This window comes from Hemitrygon akajei, chromosome 6 (genome assembly GCF_048418815.1).
Source record: "Hemitrygon akajei chromosome 6, sHemAka1.3, whole genome shotgun sequence".
In the NCBI taxonomy this organism is placed as follows: Eukaryota; Metazoa; Chordata; class Chondrichthyes; order Myliobatiformes; family Dasyatidae; genus Hemitrygon; species Hemitrygon akajei.
Genome location: NC_133129.1, coordinates 185,965,462 through 185,992,044, shown reverse-complemented (window position 1 = coordinate 185,992,044; position 26,583 = coordinate 185,965,462). Strand labels below are relative to the sequence as shown.

General features: G+C 50.6%; 2 protein-coding genes across 2 annotated transcripts in view; one reads left to right on the top strand and one right to left on the bottom strand.

Annotated features, from left to right (window-relative positions):
- The window catches only part of lrrc56 (leucine rich repeat containing 56), a 351,577-nt gene extending 350,346 nt beyond the window's left edge, over nt 1-1,231 (bottom strand). The window contains exon 1 of the mRNA XM_073049966.1: nt 1,182-1,231. The gene's annotated coding sequence lies outside the window, so the exon portion shown is untranslated. The remainder of the gene's footprint in view (nt 1-1,181) is intronic.
- A 1,035-nt stretch (nt 1,232-2,266) lies between these two features.
- Nucleotides 2,267-26,583, top strand: part of LOC140729768 (GTPase HRas) — a 45,088-nt gene continuing 20,771 nt past the window's right edge. Inside the window, exon 1 of the mRNA XM_073049963.1 lies at nt 2,267-2,505. The gene's annotated coding sequence lies outside the window, so the exon portion shown is untranslated. The remainder of the gene's footprint in view (nt 2,506-26,583) is intronic.

The window sequence follows — 26,583 nt, the reverse complement described above, 5'->3', positions numbered from 1 at the left end:
TGAGGGGGTCCCGTCACCCCTCCCCTCTGCCCGGGAGTCACAGTGAGAGGGTCCCGTCACCCTTCCCCTCTGCCCGGGAGTCACAGTGAGAGGGTCCAGTCACCCCTCCCCTCTGCCCGGGAGTCACAGTGAGTGGGTCCCGTCACCCCCTCCCCTCTGCCCGGGAGTCACAGTGAGAGGGTCCCGTCACCCCCTCCCCTCTGCCCGGGAGTCACAGTGAGGGGGTCCCGTCACCCCCTCCCCTCTGCCCGGGAGTCACAGTGAGAGGGTCCCGTCACCCCTCCCCTCTGCCCGGGAGTCACAGTGAGAGGGTCCCGTCACCCCTCCCCTCTGCCCGGGAGTCACAGTGAGAGGGTCCCGTCACCCCTCCCCTCTGCCCGGGAGTCACAGTGAGGGGGTCCCGTCACCCCTCCCCTCTGCCCGGGAGTCACAGTGAGAGGGTCCCGTCACCCCTCCCCTCTGCCCGGGAGTCACAGTGAGAGGGTCCCGTCACCCCTCCCCTCTGCCCAGGAGTCACAGTGAGAGGATCCCGTCACCCCTCCCCTCTGCCCGGGAGTCACAGTGAGAGGGTCCCGTCACCCCTCCCCTCTGCCCAGGAGTCACAGTGAGGGTGTCCCGTCACCCCTCCCCTCTGCCCGGGAGTCACAGTGAGAGGGTCCCGTCACCCCTCCCCTCTGCCCGGGAGTCACAGTGAGGGTGTCCCGTCACCCCTCCCCTCTGCCCGGGAGTCACAGTGAGAAGGTCCCGTCACCCTTCCCCTCTGCCCGGGAGTCACAGTGAGGGGGTCCCGTCACCCCTCCCCTCTGCCCGGGAGTCACAGTGAGGGTGTCCCGTCACCCCTCCCCTCTGCCCGGGAGTCACAGTGAGAGGGTCCCGTCACCCCTCCCCTCTGCCCGGGAGTCACAGTGAGAGGGTCCCGTCACCCAGGAGACACAGCGATGGGAACCCGACCACCCCCGTCCTCCGCCATCACCTGGGAGGTACAGAGAAGGGGTTCCGACTGCACTCCCCTTTCTCCGATCCTATTAAGGAAATCAGTACGTTCCCGAAGCTGTATCGCTCCTTAGCAACGGTAGTAGGGACGCCGGTCACCGTTATCCCACAGCCTCCGACTCGCCACCCGCTGCCTCCCCCGTCCCTACCCGATCACCGACCCCGGGTCCCCGGCCACAACCGCTCACCTATCCCTCGGTAACACTGCCAGCCTCACCGGTGTCCCGTGGCAACGACCAGACGGCCCGCCCTCCTTGCACGCCTCGCAGTGTATTATGGGACGTAGTTCCTAATGGGAGAACGCTGCTCCCGCTTCAGAGAAATGGGACTACAATCCCCGTCTACCATTGCGAGCACGGGTCTTCACAACCTGTACCGTGCAAAGTACTCGCACATGCTCAGCTGGGAATCGTCCCTTCTATTCGCCTGTTCCACCGATTTAGACTGAAATTGACAATAAGTACAGTATACAAATGCGGCAAAAGTCTAGAAATGCACATTTTATGCATAGAAAATTTCGGAAAAATATACTTAATTCGCAGTTCTTTATTTTAAACTTAACTTTATTCTTCGTCTTGTAAAATTTAATGGCGGTTGGCAGACCAACATAAGGTGCATTATGATGGCAGTGATATCCTAACAAACTTTCCATGTTGAACTATGCCTGTCCTAAAGACTGTCTCAATTTAGCAATTAGATGTTTGCACCTCATAGGAACTCTATTCAAACAGTATATGCTGCATTATTTCTTGACAAGTTCACTCCTTTTAAATGCCCATATCCTGCAAATTAATTCTGAACAAGGAATTATTCTTCTTTCCTTTCAGTTAGTCCTGACGAAGGGTCTCGTCCCGAAACGTCGACAGTGCTTCTCCTTATAGATACTGCCTGGCCTGCTGTGTTCCACCAGCATTTTGTGTGTGTTGAAGGAATTATTCAATCTAGTAATAAGTATTAAGTATAACTTCTTCCCTCATTTTACCTCCACTTCCCAGTTCCCACCATTCTCTCTTTTTCTTATCCCAATTTTGTTACCACAGTGATCAAATAAGGCTTTTTAATTATGGATTTCACCTCCCGTTTATGCAATGATACTACTCCAGTCAATTTTTATTCCCGCCCGAATGGTTTGACCGTTGATTGACGGGGACGGTGAGCAATGAGAAGCCGGGGCGCTGGAGATGGGAGGCGGGGCTCTTGCGGGGCGGTCGAACCAATGAGAGGGAGCGAGCAGGTTAGGTTGAGTTGAGGTAGTGGGCGGGGCTTGGCTCTCAGACTAACTTCACATTGTCTCGGCGGCGGCGGCGGCGGCGCGGCTGACTGGCGCTGCAGTAAGTTGTGAGAGTGGCGGCCGGCTGCAGCAACAAGGCGTTGCATGGCATTGCAATTGCATTGATGGTCCTTCATGCTCAGATCCTGCTGCTGCACCCAGTCGGAATCCGCACGCCCGGCTCTGCCCAACATTGCTATGTTTAATTTCTCGATCTGCTTCTGACTGCGGCTTTTCCTCTGGTAAGTCAAGGCAGCACCGGGTGACGCCCGGCTTGCTGGAAAATAAAACCTTCTATTTCCCTACACGCTCTTTGCAAACATGCACATTGTGCAGTGCATGCAAATCCGTCTGGTGGGTAGAGTGAATTTACAATAAAATTTGCAGTTAACGTGCGTTATCTGTTGCACGGCAGGTGATGTTTAGAAATGGCCTTTAATGAAGAAATATTCAGCTTTCGGAAAAAGTTTCAAAGATGTTTGTTTTTAAATTGCTGTTGCTTTAAATGGCAGGGAGCCGCGGCCTGGTTTATAAATTGAATATTTGGGAAATGGGCTATAATGTGGGGAGTTAAAAGCACAGGAGATTCTGCAGATGCTGGGAAAAAAACACATTCACATACACACACAATCAGGCTCTCTCTCACACACACATTCAGGCTCTCTCTTTCTCTCTCTCTCATACACACACACAAAATCTGGAAAAGGCTGTGGATGGGAGTGGTGAATGAATCTTCCGGCTTCCTGACCCGAGAAGCGAATGGGTTCGGTTTTAATTCGGTGCGGGGGAGCGCGATCCGAAAGCGGGGCGGGGGCGACCTGTCACGCCGGAGTGTCGGCGGGACACCGGACTGCTGGAGGCGAAGGTGGGGGAGCCCGCCCGCCGCTCCCGCTTGGACTGTACACGAGAGACCGGCGTCTCCCAATTCACTCCCCCCGTGGGAAATGAGCGTGTCGGGCGGGGAGGAGGGGGCGCCCTTCCCACTGCCCACCCAACTCCAGTTTGGGAAAATCTCTCCAGCACCGACACCCATGGGTTAACTGCAACGAGGGGGTTTCGAGTTATATAAGTAGTTGGTGAGACCGCACTTGGTCCTCCTGTTAAAGGAACAACATTGTCAAGCGGGAGAGGGTGCAGAAACGATTGGGTCCTGATTAAGTGTCTCTGTCCGAAACATCGACTCCATAGACGCTGCTTGACCTGCTGAATTCCATCAGCATTCTGTGTGTTTTTAGCATCTGCAGAATTTCTTGTGTGCCAGATTTATGAAGATCTTGCCTGGACAAGAGGGCCTGTGTTTATAGGAAGACGATGACCATGCTGTATCTCTGTTCCTTGGAGATGAGGGGTGTTAGTCATCGAACACTTGAGCACTGCAGGCCTTTCAGCCTATCTAGTTCATGCAGGACCATTAATCTGCCTAATCCCATCAACCTGCACCATAGCCCTGCATACCGCTCCCTCCCATCCATGTACCTATCCTAATTTCTCTTAAGTATTGATATGTGGGTCTCTTGAACCCACGTCTACCAAATGCGCAGGCATTTCTTTCCACACCCTCTGAGTGAACAAGTTCCCCCTCATGTTTCACTTAAACATTTCATCTTTCACCCTTAACCTATGACCTTTAGGTCTAGTCTCAAGCAACTTCAGTGAGACAAGCCTACTTGCATTTACCCTAAATGTATCACTCATAATTTTGTATACTGTACCTCTATCAAATCTTTTCTCAATCTTCTAAATTCTAGGGAATAAAGTCCTAATCTATTCGTCCTTACACTAGAACTCAGGTCCTCAAGTCCTAGCAACATCTTTGTAAAGTTTCTCTGTACTCTTTCAATCTTATTTACATATCTTTCCTGTAGGTAGGTGACCAAAGCTGCACACAATACTCCAAGTTAGGCCTTGCCATCGTCTTATACAATTTCAACATAACACCCCAACTCCTGCACTCAGTGCATTCGTGTATGAAGGCCAATGTTCCAAAAGTTTTCTTTATGCCCCTGTCTAGCTGTGATGCCATTTTCAAAAACGTTCTACCTCACTCCTCGGTGCCCCACCGCTCACTGTGTAAGACCTACTCTGGTCTTACCCCAAAGCGCAACACCTCACACTTGTCTGCATTAAATTCCATCTGCCATTTTTCAGCCCATTTTTCCAACTTGTCCAGATCTCGCTGTCTCCTATACCCCCGGTTTTGGTGTCATCTGCAAATTTGATGATCCAATTAACCACATCATCATCAAGCTCGTTGATATAGATGACAAACAACAATGGACCCAGCACCGATCCCTGCGGAACTCCACTAGTCAAAGGCCTTCACTCAGAGATGCATCTACTACCACTCTCTGGCTTCTCCCTCAAAGCCAATGTCTAATCCAGTTTACTAGCTCACCTTGAATGCCAAGTGACTGATTTTTCTTGACTCGTGTCCCATGCTGGATTTTGTCAAAGGTCTTGCTAAAGTCCATATAAACAACATCCACTGCCTTGCCTTCAACTTTTCTGGTAACTTCTTCGAAAAACCATACAAGATTGGTTAGATGCGACCAACCATACACAAAGTCATGTTGACTATCCTAATCAGTCCTTGTAGATATTTGGATAGACATTTTTTATGTCAGGCTCACTGACTTATAATTTCCTGGCTAGCCCTTACAGCTTTTCTTAAACAGTGGAACAACATTGGTTATTCTCAAATCTTCTGGCACCTCACCTGTGGCTAAGGATGATTTAAATATTTCTGCTAGGGCTCCTGCAATTTCTGCACTTGCCTGTCAGGGTTTGAGGGAATACCTTGTCAGGGCTGGGAATTTGTCCACCCTAATTTGCCTCAATGCAGCAAACACCTCCTCCTTTACTATCGGTATAGGGTCCATGACCATACTGCTTCTTTGCTTCACTGCTAAAGACAGTGTCTGGTTCCCAAGTAAGGGTGAGCAAAAATCTATTTAAGACCTTCCCCATCTCTTTTGGCTCTTCCAGAGATCATTCTGATCTTCTAGAATACCAATTTTGCCCTTTGCTATCCTTTTGATCTTTATATGTCTGCAGAAGCCCTTAGGATTCTCCTTAAGCTTGTCTGTTAAAGCAGCCTCATGTTTTCTTCTAGTCCTGCTGGTTTCAAGTGTTCTCTTCCATTTCTTATGCTCCTCATTTGTTTCTGCCTGCCTATACCTTCTATACACCTCCATCTTTTTCTTACCAAGTGCTGCAACATCTCTTTAAAATCAAGATTCCCTAAACCTGTTATCCATGTGTTTTATTCCAACGGGAACTTACAAAGTTTGGACTCTCAAAATTTCACTTTTGAAGGCGACCCACTTACACCTTATCCAGACAACAACCTGTCCCAATCTACACTTGCCAGATCTATTCTGATACCATCAAAATTGGCCTTTCTCTCATTTAGAATCTCAACCTGAGGACCAGACTCATCCTTTTCCATAATTGTTTTGAAGCTAATGGCATTATGATTACTAGATGCAAAGTGTTCCCCTGCATAGATTTCTGTCACCTGCCCTCTCATTGCCTAATAGGAGATCTGGTATTGCACCATCGAGTCCTTTGACCACATGGGAGTCTCAGTCAATATGTAGATAGTTAAAATCACCTACCATCACAACCTTGCATCTCTTGCAACAGTCTGCAATTGCTCTGCAAATTTGTTCCTTAAAATCCCACAGACTTTTGGGTAGTCTATAATATAATCCTATTAATGTGGTCATACCTTTCTTATTCCTCAATTCTACCCGTGAAGCTTCACTAAACGAGCCCTGCAATCTGTCATGACTGAGCACTGCTGTGACATTTTCCCTGATTAGTAACACCACCCCTCTTCCTTTCATCCTTCCCACTCTGTAATGTCTAGAACAACAGAACCCCAGAACACTGAGCTGCCAGTCCTGCCCCTCCTCCAACAAGTCTCACTAATATCTACAATGTCGTAATTCCACGTGCTGATCCATGCCCTGAGCCCATTTGCTGCAAGGATGGTAATTCCCTTACAGTTGGATAGGTATGTGGGCGGGAAGGGGGTATGGTGCAGGTGTGGGTCGAAGAGATTATGCAGAATTACAGTTCAGCATAGACTGGGGGCCGGTGGGCCTGTTTCTGTGCTGTAGGGCTCTGATTTTATGCTTGATGGTTTTCAATGTTTGAGCCTGGCCTGGTTGTGATTGGGTGGTGTCATGTTGATTGACAGCTGGGTGGCATCTGCCCTCTGTGTGTGTCTCTCTGGCTGTTAGTGGTCAGGACCCTGCTCGCGTGTGATTGGGTCTTTGTATTGATTGACAGATGTATATGTTTGGACCTGGCTTGGGTATTCTTGATGGGTGTCTGTGTTGATTGACAGCTGTCAGAGTTGAGGCCTGGCCTGGGTGTGATGTGTGCCTGTGTTGCTAGCAGAGCCCAGGGATGAGATGTGAGACCACTGTCCGTTAGCCCAACTTGTGGTATTACAGGAAAGTGACTGAACATAAAACAGTACACCACAGGAACATGCCCTTTGGCCCACAATGTTATGCCAAGCCAATTAAATTAGTCATCAAATGCCAACTAGACTAATGTCTTCTGTCTACATAATGTCCATATCCTTCCATTTCCCTCACATTTATGTGCCAATCTATACGTCTCATCTTTCTGCTTGTACCACCAACTCAGGCAGCACATTCCAGCCACCCACCACTCTCAGTAATAAACTTGCCCTCACATCTCCTTTGAAGTTACCCCCCTCACACTAAAATGCATGACCTCTGGTACTAGACAGTTCAACCCTCAGAAATGATATTGTTTATCTACTCTGTCCATGCCTCTCATAATCTTACAAACCTCTATCAGATCTCCTTTTGCCTCCATCACTCCAGAGCAAACAACACAAATTAGTCAAACCTCTCATCATAGCTCATGCTCTCCATCCTGGTGAACCTGTTCTGCACTCTCTCCAAAGCCTTGAAATCCTTCTTATGATGGAGTGACCAGAACTGTATGCATTACTCCAAACGTGGCCTAACTAGTTTTATAAAGCTGCAACATAGCTTCCTGACTTTTGAACTTGTTGGATGTGCTGGGGTAACAGGTCCTGGTCTGGGATTCACACATTGTGACTGGGGGAGGGCAGGTTAGCAGAATGATGTTTCAGCCACTCCTCTCTGCAGAAACAGCAGTTCCATCTCATTTAACTCAGTACCGTGTGGAATGGGGAGTAGTTAGGCAGCACCTGGGAGCTACTTAGAGGAGGGGAGAGACAGAGAAGAGAGAGGTAACTGGCAGAAGTGTTCAAAGATATTTTCAGTCACTGCAGTCGGAGGTTCACGGCTGTTTCAAAGGGCAATAATTATACCAATGCCAAAGACTGGGTGAGCTGCCTGAATGACTATCGTCCAGTTGCACTCACATCTACTGTGATGAAGTGCTTTGAGAGGTTGGTCATGGTTAGGATCGACTCCTGCCTAAGCAAGGACCTGGACCCACTGCAATTTGACTATCTCCACAATGGCTCCCCAGTCAGCCTTCGATCAGCTGGACAACTGCAGCACCTACGTCAGGGTGCTGTTTATTGACTACAGCTCAGTGTTCCCCGCAATCATCCAGGACACACTCTCTGATCAGGGACGAGTTACAGGAGCCCGAAGAGACACGCTTTACCTTAAACAGCTGTGATGTTTCTGCTGCTGGACCATCGAGTCATCAGCCGGGTCCATCTGTCTCCAGATGTTTCATCCCCTAACCCGGAACGTCCTCGGGGTGGTGGGACAGCAGAAGGTGATCAGTCTTCTGCCCCCGACAGTCAGACATCCAGCTACTATCGTCCCTTCGCAGCCAAAGCCAACTGGCCGCTCTCTCTGCTGCCTGAGCCATGGTGTTAACGGCTCTCTTCCTGGTTCTCCCTCAGCTGCCATCGTCTTCCAGCATGACACAATGGGAAATCCTCTTGCCCCACTTCGACAGGGAAGTTCCACGTCTGCAGTCCGCCACCAGGTCTTCATAACTCGCAAGCTTCCTCTCGTGAGCCTCTTGGCATCGGGTCTCCCATGGTACTGTTAGCTCTGTCACCACGAGCTCCTTTGCACTCTGACAATAATAGAACGTCTGGTCGAAGTGTGATCTCTACTATTGGTGGGAACCAGCTTCTTTCCAAGGTCGACCTTCATCTCCCAGTCTGCCGTGCTCAAGATACCGTCTCTGCGCTTGTTTGTTGCTGCATGTTCCCCAGTCCTGATGAAGTTTGGTTGGCTGTCTTTTCTGTGGTCCTTCTTCCTCTCTATCTCCAAAGTGTGGGCGAGTGCTCTCAAAACCTGGTCTCCATCTGTACCGTCCCTGGGAAAGGGCAACCTGGCATGAGGAAAGAATATGCTCTAGGTTGGCTGGTTTCTGGGACAGATGGCACGTTGGGTCCTCTGTTATTCCCCAGTTCTGTAGGTTTATTGCAGTTGGTAGTACATCGTACACAGCCCTCAGTAAGAACTGGAGATGGAAGGATGCGTATTTCCATATGTCATCCCATGTCAGCACTCTCTGTTCTGTTTCCCACTTTGTCCAGGTCCCTTGACTCCCCATCTCCACTGCTTGCACAGATCTAGCCGCCTCCTCTTTCTTCCTTATCTCCTGCTGCGCCAAGTGCCGTCTGTCCTTAGGGTTGGCCTCCCTCCACCTGAATGTTAGAACCATAGAACATTACAGCACAGAAACAGGCTTTCTGAACCATTTTTCTGCCTAGTCCCACTGACCTGCACCTGGACCATATCCCTCCATACACCTCTCATCCAAGTACCTGTCCAAGTTTTTCTTAAATGTTAAAAGTGAGCCCGCATTTACCACTTCATCTGGCAATTCATTCCACACTCCCACCACTCTGTGTGAAGAAGACCCCCCCCCCAATGTTCCCTTTAAACTTTTCCCCCTTCACCCGTAACCCATGTCCTCTGGGTTTTTTTCTCCCCTAGCCTCAAAAAGCCTGCTTGCATTCACTCTATCTATACCCACCATAATTTTATATACCTCTATCAAATCTCTCCTCATTTTTCTACGCTCCAGGGAATAAAGTCCTAACCTGTTCAACCTTTCTCTGTAACTCAGTTTCTCAAGTCCCGGCAACATCCTTGTAAACCTTCTCTGCACTCTTTCAACCTTATTAATATCCTTCCTGTAATTTGGTGACCAAAACTGTACACAGTACTGCAAATTCGGCCTCACCAATGTCTTATACAACCTCATCATAACATTCCAACTCTTATACTCAATACTTTGATTTATAAAGGCCAATGTACCAAAAGCTCTCTTTACGACCCTATCTACCTGTGACGCCACTTTTAGGGAATTATGCATCTGTATTCCCAGATCCCTCTGTTCTACTGCACTCCTCAGTTCCCTGCCATTTACCTTGTATGTTCTACCTTGGTTTTTCCTTCCAAAGTGCAAAACTTGTTTGTATTAAACTCCATCTGCCAATTTTCAGCCCATTTTGCCCACTGATCCAAATCCCTCTGCAAGCTTTGAAAACCTTCCTCACTGTCCACTACACCTCCAATCTTTGTATCATCAGCAAATTTGCTGATCCAATTTGCCACATTATCATCCAGATCATTGATATAGATGACAAATAACAATGGACCCAGCACTGATCCCTGTGGCTCACCACTAGTCACAGGCCTCCACTCAGAGTAGCAATCCTCCACTACCACTCTCTGGCTTCTCCCATTGAGCCAATGTCTAATCTAATTTACTACCTCTCCATGTATACCTAGCGACTAACCTCCCATGCAGGAGGTTACATGCCACTCGCATCCCAGGCCTTTCCTGCCATTACACACTATTCCGACAATGTCCTCGTGGCGAAGTCGGGACTCTGCTTCTTCTACCGCCTCTGCCGCCTTCCGTTTGCTCCCAGTCTGTATCCTGACTCCTGCCTCACTGACCTCGTCATCCTTGGAGTCTTTGAGGGTCGTGATGAGGCGTGCTTTCTCTGCCTTAAATTCCTCTACAGCTGAGGAGAGGGGCAGCCGGAGCTTGGCTGACTTGCTGTAGAGCCCTGTTGAGAGACGCACTGCGGTACGCCTAACCACCTTCTCAGATACCGGCTAATCTTCCTCTCCATGCCCTCCGTCGTTGACAGGGCGATGTCATACAGCATCATTGGCCACATTCGTCTGGGTAGGAGCCATGTTGGTAGATCCATGCCTTAAACATTCAGCAGCAGCTTCATCCATTCCACTATCAGATTTCTGAATGATCCATGAGCAATATTTTTTAATATGTTCTTATTATAATTTATATATTTTTTGTGTATTGCACTACTGCTGCCACAAAACAACAAATTCCGCAACGTGTCAGTGGTGCTGAACCCGGTTTTGATAGGGAGATTCCAAGTTCAGTATCCTGTGCACTGAAAGCTCGGCCACATGAGGTGACGGAAGTCAGGGATGTGCCTTTATTTACTAAGGGAGCAAGCACAAAGTTCAAAGTAAATTTATTATCAAAATAAGTATGTTTCACAAAATACAACCCTAAGGTTCATTCTGTTGCGGACGTTCACTATAAATGAAGAAATACAATAGAATCAATGAAAAGCCACTCTGACAAACAACCAATGTGGAAATACAAAATCAATAATATTGAGAACATGAGTTGTTGAGACCTTGAAAGTGAGTCCATAGTTTGTGGATCCAGTTCAGCGATTGAAGTTCCCCAATGCTCATACCGTTTTGGGCCATGCCAGAGGAAGATGCTGTTGTCTGTGGTTGGGTAATACAGTGAGGAGGTAGCCTTGAGGCAGGGTTATCTAAGTGTACAAAGGTAGTTTCCTGTATGGCCTGTGCGCTTCTATAGTAGGTAATCCTGTGCCTGGAGTCTTGGACGACTACCATTTCCTGCTGGGATGGTCCAGCAGTCCAGCGGTTAGTGTAATGTGTGGGTTAGGATTAGTAGGTTATGGACATGCCAGAAGTATGGCAATACTTGCAGGCTGCCCCCAGACTGTTGGTTGTTGATGCAAATGACACGTTTCACTGTTTTGATGGACATGTGACAAATAAAGCTCATCTTTAACATTTGAAAACCTGCTGCTGTTCCTGGGGATCAGATTGTATGGGGTTTAGACTGGCAACCAGGCCCACTTCACACCAGTGATCTGAGGAGCACACACAAAATGGGTATAAGATGGCGCTGACAATATGGGGCAATATTTCGTGGGCAGCTCGCAAACTACTGGATATTCTACGTGTGAACAACGATTGCTGCAATATGCAGCCTATAATTTTCATTTAAGAAATGTACTTTTGGACCATCTAAATGAACTAGAGATTTTACAATCTCCTGAAGGATTTGACAAACTTGACATAGAACATAGAATAGTACAGCACATTACAGGCCCTTTGGCCCACAATGTTGTGCCGACCCTCAAACCCTGCCTCCCATATAACCCCCACCTTAAATTCCTCCATATACCTGTCTAGTAGTCTCTTAAACTTCACTCGTGTATCTGCCTCCACCAGTGACTCAGGCAGTGCATTCCACGCACCAACCACTCTCTGAGTGAAAAACCTTCCTCTAATATCCCCCTTGAACTTCCCTCCCCTTAACTTAAAGCCATGTCCTCTTGTACTGAGCAGTGGTGCCCTGGGGAAGAGGCGCTGGCTGTCCACTCAGTCTTTTCCTCTTAATATCTTGTACACCTCTATCATGTCTCCTCTCATCCTCCTTCTCTCCAAAGAGTAAAGCCCTAGCTCCCTTAATCTCTGATCATAATGCATACTCTCTAAACCAGGCAGCATCCTGGTAGATCTCCTCTGTACCTTTCCCAATGCTTCCACATCCTTCCTATAGTGAGGCGACCAGAACTGGACACAGTACTCCAAGTGTGGCCTAACTAGAGTTTTATAGAGCTGCATCATTACATCGCATCTCTTAAACTCTATCCCTCGACTTATGGAAGCTAACACCCCGTAAGCTTTCTTAACTACCCTATCTACCTGTGAGGCAACTTTCAGGGCTCTGTGGACATGTACCCCCAGATCCCTCTGCTCCTCCACACTACCAAGTATCCTGCCATTTACTTTGTACTCTGCCTTGGAGTTTGTCCTTCCAAAGTGTACCACCTCACACTTCTCTGGGTTGAACTCCACCTGCACTTCTCAGCCCACTTCTGCATCCTATCAATGTCTCTCTGCAATCTTTGACAATCCTCTACACTATCCACAACACCTCCAACCAGATGAAGGTCGACCATTGCCGGGGCTGGACAAGTTAAAGCATCGAGGCTCGGGGGTGGAAAATGAGCCAGTCCGTTCCAGCCAAGGGCTCCTACCTGAGCCCATGCCGACTCCCTGTGTTTGATCCGTCTCTCTCATCGGCAAGAGGTGCAGGAATCTTGGTCTCATGCCGCCATGTTCAGGGGCAGCTGTTACCCTGCAGCTCCTGGGAGGGCTTCACTCGCCTCAGCGTTGAGTGGACCCCAGAGCCGTAGACTCACTTTGTGGTTCTCGGTCTGTGTGCTATTTGTTTTCTTTTTTGAATTATAATTTGCTCAATTTGTTCTCTTTTGCACACTGGATGTTTGTCAGTCTTTGTGTGTGGTTTTTCTGTTGAATTGCTTCGTTTTCCTGTAAGAAAATGAATCTCAAGGTTGTGTATGATATACACGCTTTGATAATAAACCTACCTTGAGGAGCTTTGCAGGTCAGGCAGCATCTATGGAGGGTAATACAGGTTTCCCACACTATCCAAAGTTAGAGTGTTCGAAATGTCGTAAAGCAACGAAGCAATTACCATCAGTTTATATGGGAATAATTTTTGAGCGTTCCCAGACCCAAAAAAATAACTTGCCAAATCATACCAAATAACACACAAAACCTAAAATAACACAGACACATGGTAAAAGCAGGAATTATATGATAAATACACCGTCTATATAAAGTAGAAATATTGTATGTATGGTGTAGTTTCACTTACAAAATCGGGAAGACAGTGAGCCGAAACCGATTTGCAGGAAAAAACCAGCATGTGCACGTACACGTATGCGCACACACCTGCCTGCGCAAGGCTTCACCGGGCAATGTAGTCTTTCTCGGGGTAAACACACGTTTAAAGCAGGTGTCTTTTTTCATAACAGCGAAAATCCTAATGTACTAATGTAGCTCTTTCGAAACAGCGAGGTGTCGAACATTCAAAAAACAGGGGCCACCTGTAAACAGTTGAGACTTGGGGCCGTGGCCCTTAATTCGGACTGAACTCGACCTGAGACGTTGACAGTTTATTTCCTTCCATCGATGCTACCTGACGTGCTGAGTTTTTTGTGCGTTTATCACGGTTACCAGCCTCTGCAGAACCTCATGTCTGATTTGAGGAACTAGGCCGGAAGTTGCTCACTAGATGGGATGGAAGTTTGGGTAATTGGCTGCATCTGGGATTGAAGGAGTGAATCTCTGGACTCCATAGCAGACCCCGCCCCATGGCCTAAAGGTGAAAAGTTTAGATGGCGTAAATGTTTTCTGTAGTGGGTGAGACTAGGACCAGAGGGCACAGGCTCAGAATAGAGGGATGTTCTTTTAGAACAGAGATGAGAAGGAATTTCTTTAGCCAGAGGGTGGTGAATATTGTGGAATTCATTGCCACAGACAGTTGTGGAGGCCAAGTCATTGGGTGTATTTAAAGTGGAGGTTGATAAGTTGTAGATTAGTCAGGGCAGCCAAGGTTACGGGGAGAAGGCAGGAGAATGAGATTCAGTAGGATAAGAAATCAGCCATGATGGAATGACAGAGCAGATTCACCAGTCGTATACAGCACAAGGCACATAGAAGTTAGCAGTGAACATAGTCGCTTTAATAGCCCGAGTCCCTGAGTGTCATGGCCTGTAGATTGATGGTGCGTGGGATAATTAAAGATCCCACCCACCCTGCACGTTCACTCTTCTCCCCGTCCCATCAGGCAGATCCTAAAATCACATACCACCAGGCACAAGCACAGTTTCTATCCAATGTTACAAGATTACTGAACAGTTCCCTATTATGATAAAAAGACTCTTGACTTCACAATCTACCTCGTTAGGACCTTCCACCTTAATTCATGCCTGCATTACACTTTCTTTGTAACAGTAATGCTTATTCTGCATTCTGTTATTATTTTCCTTCTACCTCAATGTAATGAATTGTTGGTATGACGAGGTTTTCACTGTATCTCAGCGGTGGTTGTCATGTCCGATGATGCAGGAGAGCTTTTAAAGTGGAAAAACCGTTGTACTGGGGCAGTTCCACTCTCAACCTCAGATGTCTGGCACCAGCATCACATACTGGGGTCTTCCTCGGTTGCAGTGGATGACCATGACTACGTCTGTGCCTTGTCATGCCCCTGGCTCTCCACAAAGCACTGCAGAGCCGCTTTCCTGGCCGTTAGATCTCTCTGTTGATCCCCTCCATGCAGTCAGCCCGAGCTGACTTCGCATGCAAGGACCTATCTCACAGGCTATGGGGTCCACCAGCTACTCTCACCTGGTTTAACCGGCCTGTTGAAGCACTGTATTGGGTTATGAATGATATCACAGGCAAACAAATCTTCTATCTCAAAGCCACCTAACTGTGCTGTCCCCGTATCCCCCTGTTCCTCCAACCATCTCCATTCTGATTGAGCTGCCTTGGTAAAGCAGCTAGTGTAATGTTATACCCACCCACCCATTGGGCAGAAGTTACAAAATCCTAAAAGCACGTACCACCAGACTCGGGCAGCTTCCATCCCACTGTCTTCTCGATGCAGCACAGAAAGCATCCTATCCAGGCACTTCGTACAGCAACTGCTCTGTCCGGGACCACAGAGAGTGTGGACACAGCTCAGCACGTCACAGGAGCCAGCCTCCCCTCCATGGACTCTGTCTACACTTCTCACTGCCTCAGTAAATCAGCCGACATAAGAAAGAGCCGCACCCACCCCAGACGTTCTCTCTTCTCCCCTCTTCCATTGGGCAAAAGGTACAAAAGCCTGAAAGCACATCCCACCAGGCTCAAGGACAGCTTCTACCCGACTGTTGTGACTACTAAATGTTCCCATAGTATCATTACACAGTGCATTGAGGTAGAGCAAAGTAAAATAGTAACCGAATGAAGTGTTAAAGCTACAGAAAAAATGAAATTTGATAAGATGGACTCTTGACCTCACAATCTACCTCATGGCCTTGCACCTCACTGTCTACCTGCACTGCACTCTCTCTGGAACTATAACACTCGATATTGCATTCTGTTATTGTTTTCCCTTGTTCTATCTCGATGTCCTGATCTGTATGACAAGCTTTTCACTGTATCTCCATACATGGGATTCTAATAAACCAGTTTCGCAATTTTTCTGTAGCAGTAAGTTCTGTAATGCCCAGAATCAGTTTTAATATCACTGGTGTATGTTGTGAAATGTATTTTGTGGTAGCTGTACAGTGCAATACATAATTTTTTTAAACTATACATTGATGGCAACAAATATATATTTTTTAAAAATTAAGTCATGCAAAAAGAGAGGAAATGGTGAGGTAATGTTTGTGGGTTGATTGACCATTCAGATATCTGATGGCAGGGGGGAAGAAGCCATTCCTGAAACATTATGTGTGTCTTCTGTCTCCTGTACCAGCACCTTGGTGGTGGCAATGAGAAGAGGGCAGGTCCTGCTGATATCACCTTCAGGCCTCGTCTTTTGATGGTGTCCTCGCTGCTGGTGAGGTTATTATCCACGATGAAGCTGGCTGAGTTTGCCACCCCCTGCACCCTTTTCTAACCTGAGCAATGACCCCCCCCCACCAACTAGATGGTGATGCAACCAGTTAGAATGATCGTTACAGTACGTCCGTAGAAATTTGTGTGTCTTTGGTGACATATCAAGTCTCCTCAAACTCCTAATGCAACATAGCTCAGCTGGGAGTGAAGCATCACAGCCAGTCATGATGTAAGGTGTTGCTTTGTAGGAAGTAAAGGCCTGCAACCTGTCCAGTTAGGGGTGGACATCGGGGTCCGATTGAACAACCTGTCCAGTTAGGGGTGGACATCGGGGTCATATGGAGCAACCTGTCCAGTTAGGGGTGGACATCGGGGTCCTATGGAGCAACCTGTCCAGTTAGGGGTGGACATCGGGGTCCGATTGAGCAACCTGTCCAGTTAGGGGTGGACATCGGGGTCCGATGGAGCAACCTGTCCAGTTAGGGGTGGACATCGGGGTCCTATGGATTAACCTGTCCAGTTAGGGGTGGACATCGGGGTCCGATTGAGCAACCTGTCCAGTTAGGGGTGGACATCGGGGTCCTATGGAGCAACCTGTCCAGTTAGGGGTGGACATCGGGGTCCGATTGAGCAACCTGTCCAGTTAGGGGTGGACATCGGGGTCATATGGAGCAACCTGTCCAGTTAGGGGTGGACATCGGGGTCCTATGGATTAACCTGTCCAGTTAGGGGTGGACATCGGGGTCCGATTGAGCAACCTGTCCAGTTAGGGGTGGACATCGGGGTCCGATTGAACAACCTGTCCAGTTAGGGGTGGACATCGGGGTCCGATTGAGCAACCTGTCCAGTTAGGGGTGGACATCGGGGTCCGATTGAACAACCTGTCCAGTTAGGGGTGGACATCGGGGTCCTATGGAGCAACCTGTCCAGTTAGGGGTGGACATCGGGGTCATATGGAGCAACCTGTCCAGTTAGGGGTGGACATCGGGGTCCTATGGAGCAACCTGTCCAGTTAGGGGGTGGACATCGGGGTCCGATTGAGCAACCTGTCCAGTTAGGGGTGGACATCGGGGTCCGATGGAGCAACCTGTCCAGTTAGGGGTGGACATCGGGGTCATATGGAGCAACCTGTCCAGTTAGGGGTGGACATCGGGGTCCTATGGATTAACCTGTCCAGTTAGGGGTGGACATCGGGGTCCGATTGAGCAACCTGTCCAGTTAGGGGTGGACATCGGGGTCCGATTGAGCAACCTGTCCAGTTAGGGGTGGACATCGGGATCATATGGAGCAACCTGTCCAGTTAGGGGTGGACATCGGGGTCCGATGGAGCAACCTGTCCAGTTAGGGGTGGACATCGGGGTCCGATTGAGCAACCTGTCCAGTTAGGGGTGGACATCGGGGTCCGATGGAGCAACCTGTCCAGTTAGGGGTGGACATCGGGGTCCGATGGAACAACCTGTCCAGTTAGGGGTGGACATCGGGGTCCGATGGAGCAACCTGTCCAGTTAGGGGTGGACATCGGGGTCCGATGGAGCAACCTGTCCAGTTAGGGGAGGACATCGGGGTCCGATTGAGCAACCTGTCCAGTTAGGGGTGGACATCGGGGTCCGATGGAACAACCTGTCCAGTTAGGGGTGGACATCGGGGTCCGATGGAGCAACCTGTCCAGTTAGGGGTGGACATCGGGGTCCGATGGAACAACCTGTCCAGTTAGGGGTGGACATCGGGGTCCGATGGAGCAACCTGTCCAGTTAGGGGTGGACATCGGGGTCCGATGGAGCAACCTGTCCAGTTAGGGGAGGACATCGGGGTCCGATTGAGCAACCTGTCCAGTTAGGGGTGGACATCGGGGTCCGATTGAGCAACCTGTCCAGTTAGGGGTGGACATCGGGGTCCGATGGAGCAACCTGTCCAGTTAGGGGTGGAAATCGGGGTCCGATGGAGCAACCTGTCCAGTTGGGGTGGACATCGGGGTCATATGGAGCAACCTGTCCAGTTAGGGGTGGACATCGGGGTCCTATGGAGCAACCTGTCCAGTTAGGGGTGGACATCGGGGTCCTATGGAGCAACCTGTCCAGTTAGGGGTGGACATTGGGGTCCGATGGAACAACCTGTCCAGTTAGGGGTGGACATCGGGGTCCGATGGAACAACCTGTCCAGTTAGGGGTGGACATCGGGGTCCTATGGAACAACCTGTCCAGTTAGGGGTGGACATCGGGGTCCTATGGAGCAACCTGTCCAGTTAGGGGTGGATATCGGGGTCCGATTGAGCAACCTGTCCAGTTAGGAGTGGACATCGGGGTCCTATGGAGCAACCTGTCCAGTTAGGGGTGGACATCGGGGTCATATGGAGCAACCTGTCCAGTTAGGGGTGGACATCGGGGTCAGATAGAGCAACCTGTCCAGTTAGGGGTGGACATCGGGGTCAGATGGAACAACCTGTCCAGTTAGGGGTGGACATCGGGGTCATATGGAGCAACCTGTCCAGTTAGGGGTGGACATCGGGGTCATATGGAGCAACCTGTCCAGTTCGGGGTGGACATCGGGGTCCGATTGAGCAACCTGTCCAGTTAGGGGTGGACATCGGGGTCTGATTGAGCAACCTGACCAGTTAGGGGTGGACATCGGGGTCCGATTGAGCAACCTGTCCAGTTAGGGGTGGACATCGGGGTCCGATTGAGCAACCTGTCCAGTTAGGGGTGGATATCGGGGTCCGATTGAGCAACCTGTCCCGTTAGGGGTGGACATCGGGGTCCTATGGAGCTACCTGTCCAGTTAGGGGTGGACATCGGGGTCCGATTGAGCAACCTGTCCAGTTAGGGGTGGACATCGGGGTCCGATTGAGCAACCTGTCCAGTTAGGGGTGGACATCGGGGTCCGATTGAGCAACCTGTCCAGTTAGGGGTGGACATTGGGGTCCGATTGAGCAACCTGTCCCGTTAGGGGTGGTCATCGGGGTCCTATGGAGATACCTGTCCAGTTAGGGGTGGACATCGGGGTCCGATTGAGCAACCTGTCCCGTTAGGGGTGGACATTGGGGTCCGATTGAGCAACCTGTCCAGTTAGGGGTGGACATCGGGGTCCTATTGAGCAACCTGTCCAGTTAGGGGTGGACATCGGGGTCCGATGGAGCAACCTGTCCAGTTAGGGGTGGACCGGGGTCCGATTGAGCAACCTGTCCCGTTAGGGGTGGACATTGGGGTCCGATTGAGCAACCTGTCCAGTTAGGGGTGGACATCGGGGTCCGATTGAGCAACCTGTCCAGTTAGGGGTGGACATCGGGGTCCGATTGAGCAACCTGTCCCGTTAGGGGTGGACATTGGGGTCCAATTGAGCAACCTGTCCAGTTAGGGGTGGACATCGGGGTCATATGGAGCAACCTGTCCAGTTAGGGGTGGACATCGGGGTCAGATGGAGCAACCTGTCCAGTTAGGGGTGGACATCGTGGGCAGATGGAGCAAATGTCCCATACACTTGTTGTAGCAAAACTAACCACATACAATACTTAACTCAGCAAAAAATATGATATGCATCCAAATCACTATCTCAAAAAGCACTAATAATAGCTTTTAAAAAGTTCTTAAGTCCTGGCGGTAGAATTGTAAAGCCTAATGGCATTGGGGAGTATTGACCTCTTCATCCTGTCTGAGGAGCATTGCATCGACAGTAACCTGTCGCTGAAACTGCTTCTCTGTCTCTGGATGGTGCTATGTAGAGGATGTTCAGAGTTTTCCATAATTGACCGTAGCCTACTCAGCGCCCTTCGCTCAGCAACCGATGTTAAACTCTCCAGTACTTTGCCCACGACAGAGCCTGCCTTCCTTACCAGCTTATTAAGATGTGAGGCATCCCTCTTCTTAATGCTTCCTCCCCAACACGCCACCACAAAGAAGAGGGCGCTCTCCACAACTGACCTATAGAACATCTTCAGCATCTCACTACAGACATTGAATGACGCCAACCTTCTAAGGAAGTACAGTCGACTCTGTGCCTTCCTGCACAAGGCATCTGTGTTGGCAGTCAAGTCTAGCTTCTCATCTAACTGTACTCCCAGATACTTGTAGCAACCTGTCCAGTTAGGGGTGGACATCGGGGTCCTAAGGAGCAACCTGTCCAGTTAGGGGTGGACATCGGGGTTCTATGGAGCAACCTGTCCAGTTAGGGGTGGACATCGGGGTCATATGGAGCAACCTGTCCAGTTAGGGGTGGACATCGGGATCCGATTGAGCAACCTGTCCAGTTAGGGGTGGACATCGGAGTCCGATGGAGCAACCTGTCCAGTTAGGGGTGGACATCGGGGTTCTATGGAGCAACCTGTCCAGTTAGGGGTGGACATCGGGGTCATATGGAGCAACCTGTCCAGTTAGGGGTGGACATCGGGATCCGATTGAGCAACCTGTCCAGTTAGGAGTGGACATCGGGGTCCTATGGAGCAACCTGTCCAGTTAGGGGTGGACATCGGGGTCATATGGAGCAACCTGTCCAGTTAGGGGTGGACATCGGGGTCGGATGGAGCAACCTGTCCAGTTAGGGGTGGACATCGGGGTCCGATGGAGCAACCTGACCAGTTAGGGGTGGACATCGGGGTCATATGGAGCAACCTGTCCAGTTAGGGGTGGACATCGGGGTCAGATGGAGCAACCTGTCCAGTTAGGGGTGGACATCGTGGGCAGATGGAGCAACCTGTCCAGTTAGGGGTGGACATCGGGGTCCGATTGAGCAACCTGTCCAGTTAGGGGTGGACATCGGGGTCCGATTGAGCAACCTGTCCAGTTAGGGGTGGACATCGGGGTCCGATTGAGCAACCTGTCCAGTTAGGGGTGGACATCGGGGTCCGATTGAGCAACCTGTCCAGTTAGGGGTGGACATCGGGGTCCTATGGAGCAACCTGTCCAGTTAGGGGTGGACATCCGGGTCCTATGGAGCAACCTGTCCAGTTAGGGGTGGACATCGGGGTCCGATGGAGCAACCTGTCCAGTTAGGGGTGGACATCGGGGTCCGATGGAGCAACCTGTCCAGTTAGGGGTGGACATCGGGGTCCTATGGAGCAACCTGTCCAGTTAGGGGTGGACATCGGGGTCCGATGGAGCAACCTGTCCAGTTAGGGGTGGACATCGGGGTCCGATTGAGCAACCTGTCCAGTTAGGGGTGGACATCGGGGTCCGATTGAGCAACCTGTCCCGTTAGGGGTGGACATCGGGGTCCGATTGAGCAACCTGTCCAGTTAGGGGTGGACATCGGGGTCTGATTGAGCAACCTGTCCCGTTTGGGGTGGACATCGGGGTCTGATGGAGCAACCTGTCCAGTTAGGGGTGGACATCCGGGTCCTATGGAGCAACCTGTCCAGTTAGGGGTGGACATCGGGGTCCGATGGAGCAACCTGTCCAGTTAGGGGTGGACATCGGGGTCCGATGGAGCAACCTGTCCAGTTAGGGGTGGACATCGGGGTCCGATGGAACAACCTGTCCAGTTAGGGGTGGACATCGGGGTCCGATGGAACAACCTGTCCAGGTAGGGGTGGACATCGGAGTCCTATGGAACAACCTGTCCAGTTAGGGGTAGACATCGGGGTCTGATTGAGCAACCTGTCCAGTTAGGGGTGGACATCGGGGTCCGATGGAGCAACCTGTCCAGTTAGGGGTGGACATCGGGGTCCGATGGAACAACCTGTCCAGTTAGGGGTGGACATCGGGGTCCGATGGAACAACCTGTCCAGGTAGGGGTGGACATCGGAGTCCTATGGAACAACCTGTCCAGTTAGGGGTGGACATCGGGGTCCGATGGAGCAACCTGTCCAGTTAGGGGTGGACATCGGGGTCCGATGGAACAACCTGTCCAGTTAGGGGTGGACATCGGGGTCCGATGGAACAACCTGTCCAGTTAGGGGTGGACATCGGGGTCATATGGAGCAACCTGTCCAGTTAGAGGTGGACATTGGGGTCCGATTGAGCAACCTGTCCAGTTAGGAGTGGACATCGGGGTCCTATGGAGCAACCTGTCCAGTTAGGGGTGGACATCGGGGTCCGATGGAACAACCTGTCCAGTTAGGGGTGGACATCGGGGTCCGATGGAACAACCTGTCCAGTTAGGGGTGGACATCGGGGTCATATGGAGCAACCTGTCCAGTTAGAGGTGGACATTGGGGTCCGATTGAGCAACCTGTCCAGTTAGGAGTGGACATCGGGGTCCTATGGAACAACCTGTCCAGTTAGGGGTAGACATCGGGGTCTGATTGAGCAACCTGTCCAGTTAGGGGTGGACATCGGGGTCCGATGGAACAACCTGTCCAGTTAGGGGTGGACATCGGGGTCCGATGGAACAACCTGTCCAGTTAGGGGTGGACATCGGGGTCCGATGGAACAACCTGTCCAGGTAGGGGTGGACATCGGAGTCCTATGGAACAACCTGTCCAGTTAGGGGTGGACATCGGGGTCCGATGGAGCAACCTGTCCAGTTAGGGGTGGACATCGGGGTCCGATGGAACAACCTGTCCAGTTAGGGGTGGACATCGGGGTCCGATGGAACAACCTGTCCAGTTAGGGGTGGACATCGGGGTCATATGGAGCAACCTGTCCAGTTAGAGGTGGACATTGGGGTCCGATTGAGCAACCTGTCCAGTTAGGAGTGGACATCGGGGTCCTATGGAGCAACCTGTCCAGTTAGGGGTGGACATCGGGGTCCGATGGAACAACCTGTCCAGTTAGGGGTGGACATCGGGGTCCGATGGAACAACCTGTCCAGTTAGGGGTGGACATCGGGGTCATATGGAGCAACCTGTCCAGTTAGAGGTGGACATTGGGGTCCGATTGAGCAACCTGTCCAGTTAGGAGTGGACATCGGGGTCCTATGGAGCAACCTGTCCAGTTAGGGGTGGACATCGGGGTCCGATGGAACAACCTGTCCAGTTAGGGGTGGACATCGGGGTCATATGGAGCAACCTGTCCAGTTAGAGGTGGACATTGGGGTCCGATTGAGCAACCTGTCCAGTTAGGAGTGGACATCGGGGTCCTATGGAACAACCTGTCCAGTTAGGGGTAGACATCGGGGTCTGATTGAGCAACCTGTCCAGTTAGGGGTGGACATCGGGGTCCGATGGAGCAACCTGTCCAGTTAGGGGTGGACATCGGGGTCCGATGGAACAACCTGTCCAGTTAGGGGTGGACATCGGGGTCCGATGGAACAACCTGTCCAGGTAGGGGTGGACATCGGAGTCCTATGGAACAACCTGTCCAGTTAGGGGTGGACATCGGGGTCCGATGGAGCAACCTGTCCAGTTAGGGGTGGACATCGGGGTCCGATGGAACAACCTGTCCAGTTAGGGGTGGACATCGGGGTCCGATGGAACAACCTGTCCAGTTAGGGGTGGACATCGGGGTCATATGGAGCAACCTGTCCAGTTAGAGGTGGACATTGGGGTCCGATTGAGCAACCTGTCCAGTTAGGAGTGGACATCGGGGTCCTATGGAGCAACCTGTCCAGTTAGGGGTGGACATCGGGGTCCGATGGAACAACCTGTCCAGTTAGGGGTGGACATCGGGGTCCGATGGAACAACCTGTCCAGTTAGGGGTGGACATCGGGGTCATATGGAGCAACCTGTCCAGTTAGAGGTGGACATTGGGGTCCGATTGAGCAACCTGTCCAGTTAGGAGTGGACATCGGGGTCCTATGGAGCAACCTGTCCAGTTAGGGGTGGACATCGGGGTCCTATGGAGCAACCTGTCCAGTTAGGGGTGGACATCCGGGTCCTATGGAGCAACCTGTCCAGTTAGGGGTGGACATCGGGGTCCGATGGAGCAACCTGTCCAGTTAGGGGTGGACATCGGGGTCCGATGGAGCAACCTGTCCAGTTAGGGGTGGACATCGGGGTCCGATGGAACAACCTGTCCAGTTAGGGGTGGACATCGGGGTCATATGGAGCAACCTGTCCAGTTAGGGGTGGACATCGGGGTCCTATGGAGCAACCTGTCCAGTTAGGGGTGGACATCTGGGTCCGATTGAGCAACCTGTTCAGTTAGGGGTGGACATCGGGGTCACGTAGGAGGTGGCGGAATTTTCCGAGGATTATACATTGGATCTGTAGGCTGGTAGGGTGATAGGTGAGGACCAGGGGGTCTCTATCCCTGGTGGGCTTACGTTGGATCTGTAGGCTGTTTGGGTGATAGGTGAGGACCAAGTGGACTCTATCCCTGGTGTGCTAGGGATATCTACATGATCCCACCACCAGCCACATCTTCCCCTACCCCCCACTTTCGGCTTTCCACAGGGATCGCTCCCTACGCGACTCCCTTGTCCATTCATCCCCCCCCATCCCTCCCCACGGACCTCTCTCCGGGCACTCATCCCTGCAAATGGAAAAAGTGCTTCACCTGCCCCCATACTTCTTCCCTCACCACCATCCTAGGCCCCAGACAGTCCTTTCAGGTGAGGCACCACTTCACCTGCGAGTCAACTGGGGTGATATACTGTATCCAGTGTTCCCAATGTGGCCATTTATACATTGTGGAGACCCGCCGCAGACTGGCGCTCAGTCCTCTAGCAGTGGTGGGATCTGCCTGTGGCCACACACTTCAATTCCACAGACCACTCCCATTCTGACATGTCTGTCCATGGCCTCCTCTACCGTCAAGATGAGGCCACACGCAGGTCGATGGAGCAATACCTTATCTCCCGCCTTGGTAGCCTCCTACCTGCCGGCATGAACATCCAATTCAGACCTCCATTGATACCCCTGCCCCCCCCTTTACCCCCATCCCTATCTATTATTTTAGTCTGGTTCTCTTTCTCTCTCTTTTTTCCCCCCTCACTATAATCTCCCCCCAGCCCATTTCCCTCCAGCCTATCACTTCCCAGCTCTCTACTGTATCCCTCCCCCCACTTCTTATCCCTCCTCGACCATCCCATGTTACTTCACTCCTGATGAAGGGTTTCGGCCTGAAACATCGTCACTACCTCCTCCCATAGATGCTGTCTGGCCTGCTGAGTTCTGCCAGCATTTGGTGTTTTTATTTATTTCCAGCATCTGCAGATTCACTCAGTTATTGACTACGAGGATTGTTGGTCTTTGTGCTTGGCTCCTGCCCGGTGTTTTTTTCTGGCACAGATGTTACTTGCTGGATCTTTGGTTTGTCATAGCAGGGGTGGGTATGAGCTCCCAATGGCGTGTGTCTCAAATAGCCTCTGACAACCAAGTCCAGATCCCAGGTTTCGTGTGTAGTTTGCACGTGTGGGTGCAAGCGTTTCTACTGACAGGAGAAGGGGCAAAGTTGGGTTACTGGCTCCTTGAAACCCGTTGCTCTGGGCAGATGAGGCTCATCAGCTCATCTCAGAGGGGGAGGAAGTCTCTGATCTCAGCTGCCGTGCGACTATCCCGTCATGAGGAAGGCTTCAGGAGTTAACCCTGAGGGGAAAATCCAGAGCTGGAGTTCCTCGACAGTCCTACGTCCAGTTCAATGCTGACTGGCAACTCCTGTGAGGCTACTGCTGCCAAACTGGTCACTGCTGTAACTTTGGATTCATCGGCTGCATGGAGAGGGGGAGCCTGCTGCAGGGGCAATAACTCGCTCTCCGTATCGTACTACTCTGGCTTACATATCTAGACAGCTAGAACGCAACCTCCATGCTTGACACTGTCCAACAGAGGGCCTACTGTTACTGGCCAGGCATTAGGCCATGCCTGAATGTTGTCCAAGGTCTCGTTAGGAGGCTGCTTCATTGCTGAGATCTGTAGGGAATTAAACATTGTGCAATCGTCTTGGATGATGAAAAGTGGTTGTTTGTTGTGTGTAATTTTTCTGTGAATTCAGGGTAATTTATGGTGAGGTGTTTGTATTTTGATAATAAATTTACTTTGAACTTTGAAGCAACTGAAGATGTTTTGGCCCAGGGCACTGCCGAACCATCACAGCTGCCCTCTTGCCCTTTCTGGAAGGTAACCACCAAGGCCATCTGGCTCACACTACCAACCAGATGTTGAAATGAGAGTTTGGGCTGGGAGCAGGGGTGATGTAATCACTCAGAGCTGTTGTTGTTCCAGTGCTGATTAAATTAATCCATTCAGAGAGAGACCATATCGATTTGTCAGTGATATATGGCCACTGGGTAATTTGTTCCCCATTGCCCTGTGTGTAGCATAGAGCACACTTGCTAAGTAAGGGAGATTGGAGATTCCAACGGCATCAAGGTATGTGTGAATAGAACACAACTTAGTACACTCAAACTGCAAATCCTGCTTGTCGCCAGCATCATAGTCAAAGTTTTTCAGGCATTGGTCAGAAATCAGAGGTGCAGAGGGACATGGGAGTCCTTGTACAGGATTCCCTAAAGATTAGCTTGCAGGTTGAATCGGTGGTAAGGAAGGCAAATGCAATGTTGGCATTCATTTTGAGAGAACTAGAATATAAAAGCAAGCAAGGCTTTATAAAGCATTGGTCAGACTGCACTTGGAGTATTGTGAGCAGTTTTGGGCCCCTCATCTAAGAGAGGATATAACCATATAACAATTACAGCATGGAAACAGGCCATCTCGGCCCTTCTAGTCCGTGCCGAACGCTTACTCTCACCTAGTCCCACCGACCTGCACTCAGCCCATAACCCTCCATCCCTTTCCTGTCCATATACCTATCCAATTTTACTTT